Below are 7668 nucleotides of genomic sequence, written 5' to 3' on the forward strand. Positions count from 1 at the left end.
GCTTTGTTAGTAGATGCCAGTTCATTAAACGTCGCTCTGGGGGTGTTATGCTCTACTCATGAGACGCATGCTTTCAGCTAGAGAAGCAAGGTTGCCGAATCCTTGATCATCAAACCTCTGCCCAATTTGGCACTCATACTGTCTACAAGTGGATCAAGCTTACTGCTAAGCAGTAATTCAAAATGCTCAATTTATCGAGTCCAGTGTTGGTGGGCATCGCAGAAGACCGACCAAAAACGAGAGACATAGTTGTGAGCTTGACACACTTGACACATTGACCATGAAAGACACACTTGACGACATCGACCGTGAAAAGACAGCTTTTATTTCGCTTGATGGCCACTTAAAGTAATGAACGCTTGAAGTGATGCCGTTTTAAGTAATGGCCTTGCTACACTTGAACGTATCAAGGACGCTCTGCTTCTCCGATTAAAGTGACCAATTCACATGTGTAACTTCGAAGACGTTATTGTCTTTTCGCCAACTTTTACCCCGCACCTCCGTGAAATTATTGTGATGCACTGAAATCAGATACCGATACACATTTTTCAGAATATGGCATGATAGAGATACAAGATGCCCAGACAGCATATTAAGATTCTATCTAATATGCATATATATTCCATACGACGCAGTTCTGTTATCAGTTGAGTTCGTACATTTTCATTATTAGCAAAACACAATCACGTGGTAAGATGAACACAAGCAAAGCGACAGGCTCAGTATTTACTCGCAACTAGTGTTCTATTCTGAAAGGCTGCATTAATTTCATATGTAAAGCATGCTGTTCGTGCATGCGTGGAGACATTGGTGTCAGTACAGGCGTCCGTCAAAGTGTCGCCTAATTAAATCATAATCACCTTTTCTAATCAACGGATGTGCCACAAGTGCCTTCTAATCTACTTAATTAAAGACTTGAGCGTAAACAGCGCAAAAACACACGACGTGACAAAGGGTCAGACAACACCATTTCACTTCGTCCAATGTGAAAAGCCTCAAGCCATCGAACAGGCTGGTAAGCACATGATGGCTCATGCAAAGAAAGCCAACGCATTACTCGTGGCTGTAAGTAAAAAAATAAATACTACACCTCATCACTGTGCATTATCTGTTTAGATATCTTTTTTTTTTCCTTTTGCACGTTGGGAAGGGACGTTATTTGAAATTAATAACCTCTTTGATGATGATGTCATCATGAGCTTGACGCCCAACCCTGACCGAAGGACCTGATATCATCAAAGATTTTTTTCTTCTGTAAAAGGCATCCGCGTAAACACAGTTCAGGTGACTACTCTAACTGGAAGGTCACTGCCTTCGTCAGCATGTTGTTTCGGCACAGCAGCTGACTCCGAGGCCATTACCTTGCACCTTTTGAACAAGCAGTATAAAAGGGCGAAATTTTCATTCCACCTTTCAGACCAGGACTGAGAGACCATTTGATTCGAAATGGCTCTTGTGGTGTCAGTCAAATCAGCAATCTTCGTGGCCATGATCATAGAGGCCGTGTAAGTACCACTCATAACCGATACCACATTTGTATAGCAGATAACGTGGCTCTGATCAGATATTAGTTAAGTTGATGGTCCATGTGGTGTCTTAGTGTTGTCTCAGTTTTGTTTCTAAATGTTTCGGTAGTTTGTTTCTAGTATTTTAATTAGACATAGCAGTAAAATAGCGAAAATTGGTATTGTAAGAATAAACTAATAAATATCTTTATTATTTCCATAGCAGCAGAATACAGTAAAGAGCAACTTATTCTTTTGGGGTAGATAATTACTCTAGAAAAAAAGATAAACTGTGTTCAAATCGTATAAATGGAAAACAGAAGCTATGAGTTTGCATCTCAATATTGACAATTTATTCGAGCTCCGTCTACAGACTGTCTTCCTTCGCAGAATTGCCAAATAATGTACGCAGTTGTTCTTACTTCCTGGTCGCACATTCGTCATTGTAGCTGTTGAATTGTTGTGCCTCTGATGTAGATGACATTTGCCAACATGATAATAAATTACATTTCGTTGGAGTTACTCGCGCACTCGCATTCTAGTGCCCAGCTTAAGCATCTACGCTATGGAAACGCCAGGATATGCTACGATTCCCCAGGAGTGAATGCAGGATTGTTGCAACAAAGGGCGCTGATACAGCTGACGACCTGTGCGTCATTGACGATGACCTGCGCGGAATTACATTGGGAGGTGTCGCTTACTCGGCTCCATCAATGAAGTGTTATTCAGAATAGAACTGAATTGAATTATGCGGTTTTACGTGCCAAGACACCAATTTGATTATGAGGCACGCCGTAGTTGGTTTCTCCGGAGTAAGTTTGATCACCACGGAATCTTTAACGTGCCCCCCTTGCACAGCACTTTGTATTTCGCCCCCATAGAAATGCGGCAGCCACGGCCGCGTTTGATCCTGCGACCTCGTCCTTAGATGTATTACGCCGACGGGAGTTACAATTCACGTGGTATTTAGAGAAGTAAAAGCAAAGCGGGATCGTTAACGCCCGATGGCTTAAGGGAAACCTGTGAAAGCTTCCCGCCGAAGTCTTCAACTTCATCTCTCTGTCGACCATCTTCGTCCTTCATTCATTAAATGCGTAGGAATAATATCACCTGAAGAATGCATTCGACCCAGCACCCGACAGGGCGGTATGGCTACTGAAGAACGCTGGGTGGCACTGAGGCATGAATACTGAGGACTGTAGGGAGGTTGAGCAAGAAAATAAGGAGAAAGAAGATCATTAGTTCGCAAGCCCTGATTTCAATTCCAAGAATTAACATTGCGCTCGAGCTCTTCGGGTGATGTTGCAATACGCGTGGATTACATGCGGCTGTTACGTAGCATGCGAGGGCACTACTGCGGAACAGAAGCAACACTCCAGCCGCTATCAGGCATCTCACAATGCTGGCACGAGGAACTGCGGCTCAAGCGATTTTGGAGGCACTGCACTTCGATGGTGTATGAGATAGGACTGGCGGAATAACATTGTCAGTAAGCAGGAGCGCTAGTGTCGGTGCTGATATTATTTATCTCAATAGCGGAATGAGGACGCTCACCTGGCAATTAAAGAAAGGGCACGTCGAAATGACTGCGCAAAACAATCAAACAGAACGTGGTGGTTCTCAGACTTGGCCTTGGCGTTATTGCAGTCAAACGCATTGGGCGTCTCTCGCATCTCTGGAGACTACCTGAACCTCAGCGCGCCACGATGCCACTACAGCACAGCGGCACGGTCGCGCCAACAAGTTTAACACACTTCATGTATGTGTATGTTTAACATCGTGGCGACATTTAGTTTCGATGCGCTGCATTCCTTGCCTCATTCGAGCCGCATTGCAGCAAGCGTAGGTTCCTGTCCGTCCTCCGTTTTTGGCCACTTCGACAAAATTCTACAAGAACGCATATCGCAACGATTGTCATTTCATGAAAACTTCTTTCTGGGTGAGTTGGTGCATAGTTGACATAAAAATTGTAGCAGCGCAAACACATGCAACCACAAAGTAACAAGGACGAGACACAAGCGCTGTGTCTTGTCCTTGTTACTTTGTGGTTGCATGTGTTTTCGCTGTTACAATTTTTATGTCAAATGATTGTCAGCGTTATTGACATTAGCATTCAAGCACTGTATACCACCACATAATGCTGAAGACCCATAAACAATCGGTGGTGGGTGAAGTAGACTGATAATTCTAATCGCATTATTATACCCGCGCACCACAGCGCCTAAACTTCCAAACGTCACAAAGAAATATTCACTACAGGCAGCCACCCAGCCACAACCACCTTACACACGCTGTTCCTATAGAACTGTGTTCAGCCTAACTGACCCCAAGTAAAATAAAGCGCGATTGAATAGGTGTCCTCTTCATGAGTAAAACATTATTTTCATTGCCAGCTAGAGGAGTGCGTCTCCTAACTGTAATAGACGGAAATGAAATTTCCGTTTCTTTTTTTTAAATAAGCCGGGCACGTAAGTTCCGTTTTCTTTCCCGAGCAATAAGCGAAGTTTCAGGTGTTAGATAGCAGACAGCAGCAGCACACCAAATAGGCCCCGTTAAGTTCACTATGATAATGGTATTAAATATAAAAGCCTAACTGGCAAACGCCTAACTTGTGCCTTCCAGCTCGTAGCCTGGTGCTCTAACCTTTAGGCTAATCACATACGTACCGTACTTCACTCGTGCCAAAGCCAACTAGCCATTTGACATGTCTGGCGTGAGAAAAACTGGCCAATTCGTAGCATTTTTCTCTCGAAGCAGCTAGCGCTTTAAGGCACTGTGTTAGAATGCACTCGCCTTCGGTATCCGCGCATATCCCTCAGTCCATCCCTTTCAGCAACTAACGCTATACTGAAGATACGCGACATTCTGGAGCATTCACGATTAGTCACGGTTGAGCAGACTCGAAATTTTATTCAAGGGTGCGCAAAGGTCGTTGTAGCTTTAAAATAGACCATGTGACAGAAACGAGGTACGAGGTGAATTAGGAATATGCGTTTGTCTCGCTAGCGCCCGTTCAGTATCTTTGTCGAACCAAACAATCACCATGCTGTAAACTTGCGTCAAACGATCGGAAAAGAAATTATGCTATCGCCGTCACACGACTGTCGTCGTCGCCGTCGGTAAAGTTGTCAAACACCCGCTTGCGTTACAGACATCGGTGCTTGCCTTGCACGGACATATTTTATTAAAGCTTTGTCGAACCTTAAAACATGCTAGAAACCCAGCTACCATCAACATCTTTCGCATAACAACGATTACCACAGTGCGTGTGTTCTGCGTATTTATCTTTCCCTGTTCCTTCATCTGCGTATTGATCACTCCTTAACGCGCTTTGTTTTATATAACTAAAGCAAGATATACACCGTTGAAATCATTGCAGGTTTATTGGATTCAGCAGACCAGACGCCACGCCAAGCTCGACTGAATCCTCCGACCCAAACGTTACTGCGGAAAGCTGTAATCAAACGGTAAGTCGGTAAAATGCATACCGAAATTATTGCTTTTTATTTGAACTTAGTGACATTCATTCATTACAATTATAATTAGAGCATTTGAAGAATATGTGAATTCAAGCAAGCGAGATTTAACATCACACACTGTATACATATAAATATATATGTATATACATACCCGAGAAAGAGATTGAGAAAGGGAACAGAGGGGTTCCAATTTTCCTAACTCAAAACAATATCAATCCAACATATACCAGTAAGGAAACAAACAGGGTTAATTAGTTGCTATAATTGACACATACAAGTGATAAATAAAGGGCAGTGAAAGTAAACGATAAAACAACTGACTGAAAGTAGGTTGCGAAATTACTTCGTATTACAGGTGGGTTTCTATCCCACCTGCATCTAGTGGTCTTTTCGCCTGTAATCATTCGCCTCTATTCATCGCTTCCACGTTTCAAATAAAACAAAGGAATTTACAGTTTCCTTGACGTCATTACATGTTGCTTTCATACGTTTGTGACTACATACATACATACATACATACATACACACACATACATACATACATACATACATACATACATACATACATACATACATACATACATACATACATACACACACATACATACATACATACATACATACATACATACATACATCCGACGGGACGGGTCGCAGGCAAGCCGCAGTGGTAAGATTACTGGTCGTTTAAGTGTGAAAACGGCCGTGTATCGCCGATTTGGTGCACCTTGAAGAACATCAGGTGGTCAAAATTAATACGCAGTCCCGAATTACGGCGTTCTTCGCAATCAGATCATTCTTCTGGCAGGCAAAGCCCCAGAATTTAGGAAGCTTTTTTTGTTATTTCCTAAGACTGTGGCCAAAAGCAAACTCGAGCCTATGCACGCGCCCTCGGTCGTGCTGTGCTAGATGCCCCATGCGTATAACGTCAGAACGAGCTAGCTTGCGTTGGCATGAGATGTCGGGCTTGGAACCGTGGCCCAACTGAAAATAAGAAAAAAAAAGAATTTAGAGCGAATGATTACAGCACCGCGCTGGTCGCGCAAGTAGGCCGAGGTATACCATCCCATCATGAGGCACTTCTTTCCTTATACGAAAATATTTTTTAAAACAAATGCCTGGTACACTACGGAAAATAGGAAGGTAAGTAAGTAGGTAGGTAAGTGCCTGTCTGGCGTCGTTGAGGGCCTCTTTCAGCGACACAAAATTGGAGTGTCCAATGATGGGACGGAACCTACGTCTCCCAGACCAGCATACCGATGCTTTAACCACCAGGCAGCACTCGCAAGGACATTTCTTCAGCAGACGATCTTCTCAAAAATGTCTGGCGCCTGCTACGCCTGCAATTTTTACGAATTCATCCCTCGAGATACAAGAGTGGAGGAGTGGAGTACCAAAATGGTAACAATAGATTGTGCGGCTAAAATCTTACCTCAGCCAAGCCAGGGTGCAGTATCACTACGATTCGGCGTACCATCCACAGGTGAATGCCTCGTGGAAGGGGCGAACCTCCACCCCCTGCTGACCGCCTTTCATTAAAAGAACACTAGGCAAGCAAAATGTGACAATGTCGAGAAACTTGAATAAACAATTTTTTGTATTAACATTGCAACTTCATATATCAATAATACAGTGCCTTACAAGTTTTGGTGTATATATGTGCTGTTGATGCTGCTAAATTTTGCCCGCATACTGGGCAACCCTGTTCGGTGCAGGTATACCAGGCAGTGGTGAATTAACGTCTGAGCCCGACCCGAAAAGAGGCCCATAAGAGAGGCTTACCTGCGCACGTAGTCGAAAATAACCCTTGCCATAGCCTTCACTGATGTGCTCAACAATAAACATCGGTGTTGACGTATAGGAGCATAAGGCTTCCAGCGAGAAAAACGTTTCTCGTGGAATTTCAAAGACAATTCACCATCACTCAGAGCTCAGGCTTGTTACACTTCCTTTTCGAAAAGCGGCTTGGATAGAAACAGAAAAAAAATATCCACTTTGTGGTGCGCGTTTCATTCATCAAAGGAGGCCATAGTGTTTAAACTGAGGTCTATCCTGGTTTTCTTGACACATACTCAGCGTGGTCGCGTGAAACGAGAGAATGAATGCGGTAAATAAAAGGCGGAATCTTGAATAAATCTCATCGGATTGTAAATTACATGGCAAAAATACATTTTTTGTGCGCTATATATACGCGACCGCTCCTGCCCGCGCCTATTATTCAGGATATACGCAAACTTACCTGTTAATAACGTTTCCTTTTCTTCCAGTGCAATCCTTCTCAAAATCGAAATTGCTCGGGGAACGGGTGCTTCTGCGTTACTCTGAACAACAACACTGAAGGGAAATGCTACACCTGGTCATGGCCAGGAATGAATTCCAACGAGATGCCTTGAGACGATGATATAGCGGTGGCCGCGCCAAGATGGTAGAATACTGACAAATAAAGTGCTCTTGCAATTCACGATAGTTCCGAATAGGGGTCTTATTACGTAGAAGTATTCCGTTCCGAATTTATTCCAAACTCCTGACATCAAATTTACGTAACTACTAATGACAGCATCAGGCTGTGACCAGCAACGTTGTTTGAATGAACAACCAAACGTTGTCCTCGTTTATAAGAGGTAACATTGATTTTCCTAGTAAGCAATTAGCATTGCCTGCTTTGACAGGTCTTTCTCATTCAT

The 7668-nt window shown here is 43.3% G+C and overlaps 1 long non-coding RNA gene across 1 annotated transcript; it reads left to right on the forward strand.

The window, feature by feature from the left end:
* The first annotated feature begins 1149 nt into the window (after positions 1 to 1149).
* Positions 1150 to 7450, forward strand: LOC126544256 (uncharacterized). The gene is made up of 3 exons (XR_011893016.1): positions 1150 to 1505; positions 4885 to 4972; positions 7252 to 7450. It is a non-coding gene; the product is annotated as an uncharacterized lncRNA (long non-coding RNA).
* Positions 7451 to 7668: the final 218 nt, after the last annotated feature.

This window comes from Dermacentor andersoni, chromosome 3 (assembly GCF_023375885.2).
Source record: "Dermacentor andersoni chromosome 3, qqDerAnde1_hic_scaffold, whole genome shotgun sequence".
Lineage (NCBI taxonomy): Eukaryota > Metazoa > Arthropoda > Arachnida > Ixodida > Ixodidae > Dermacentor > Dermacentor andersoni.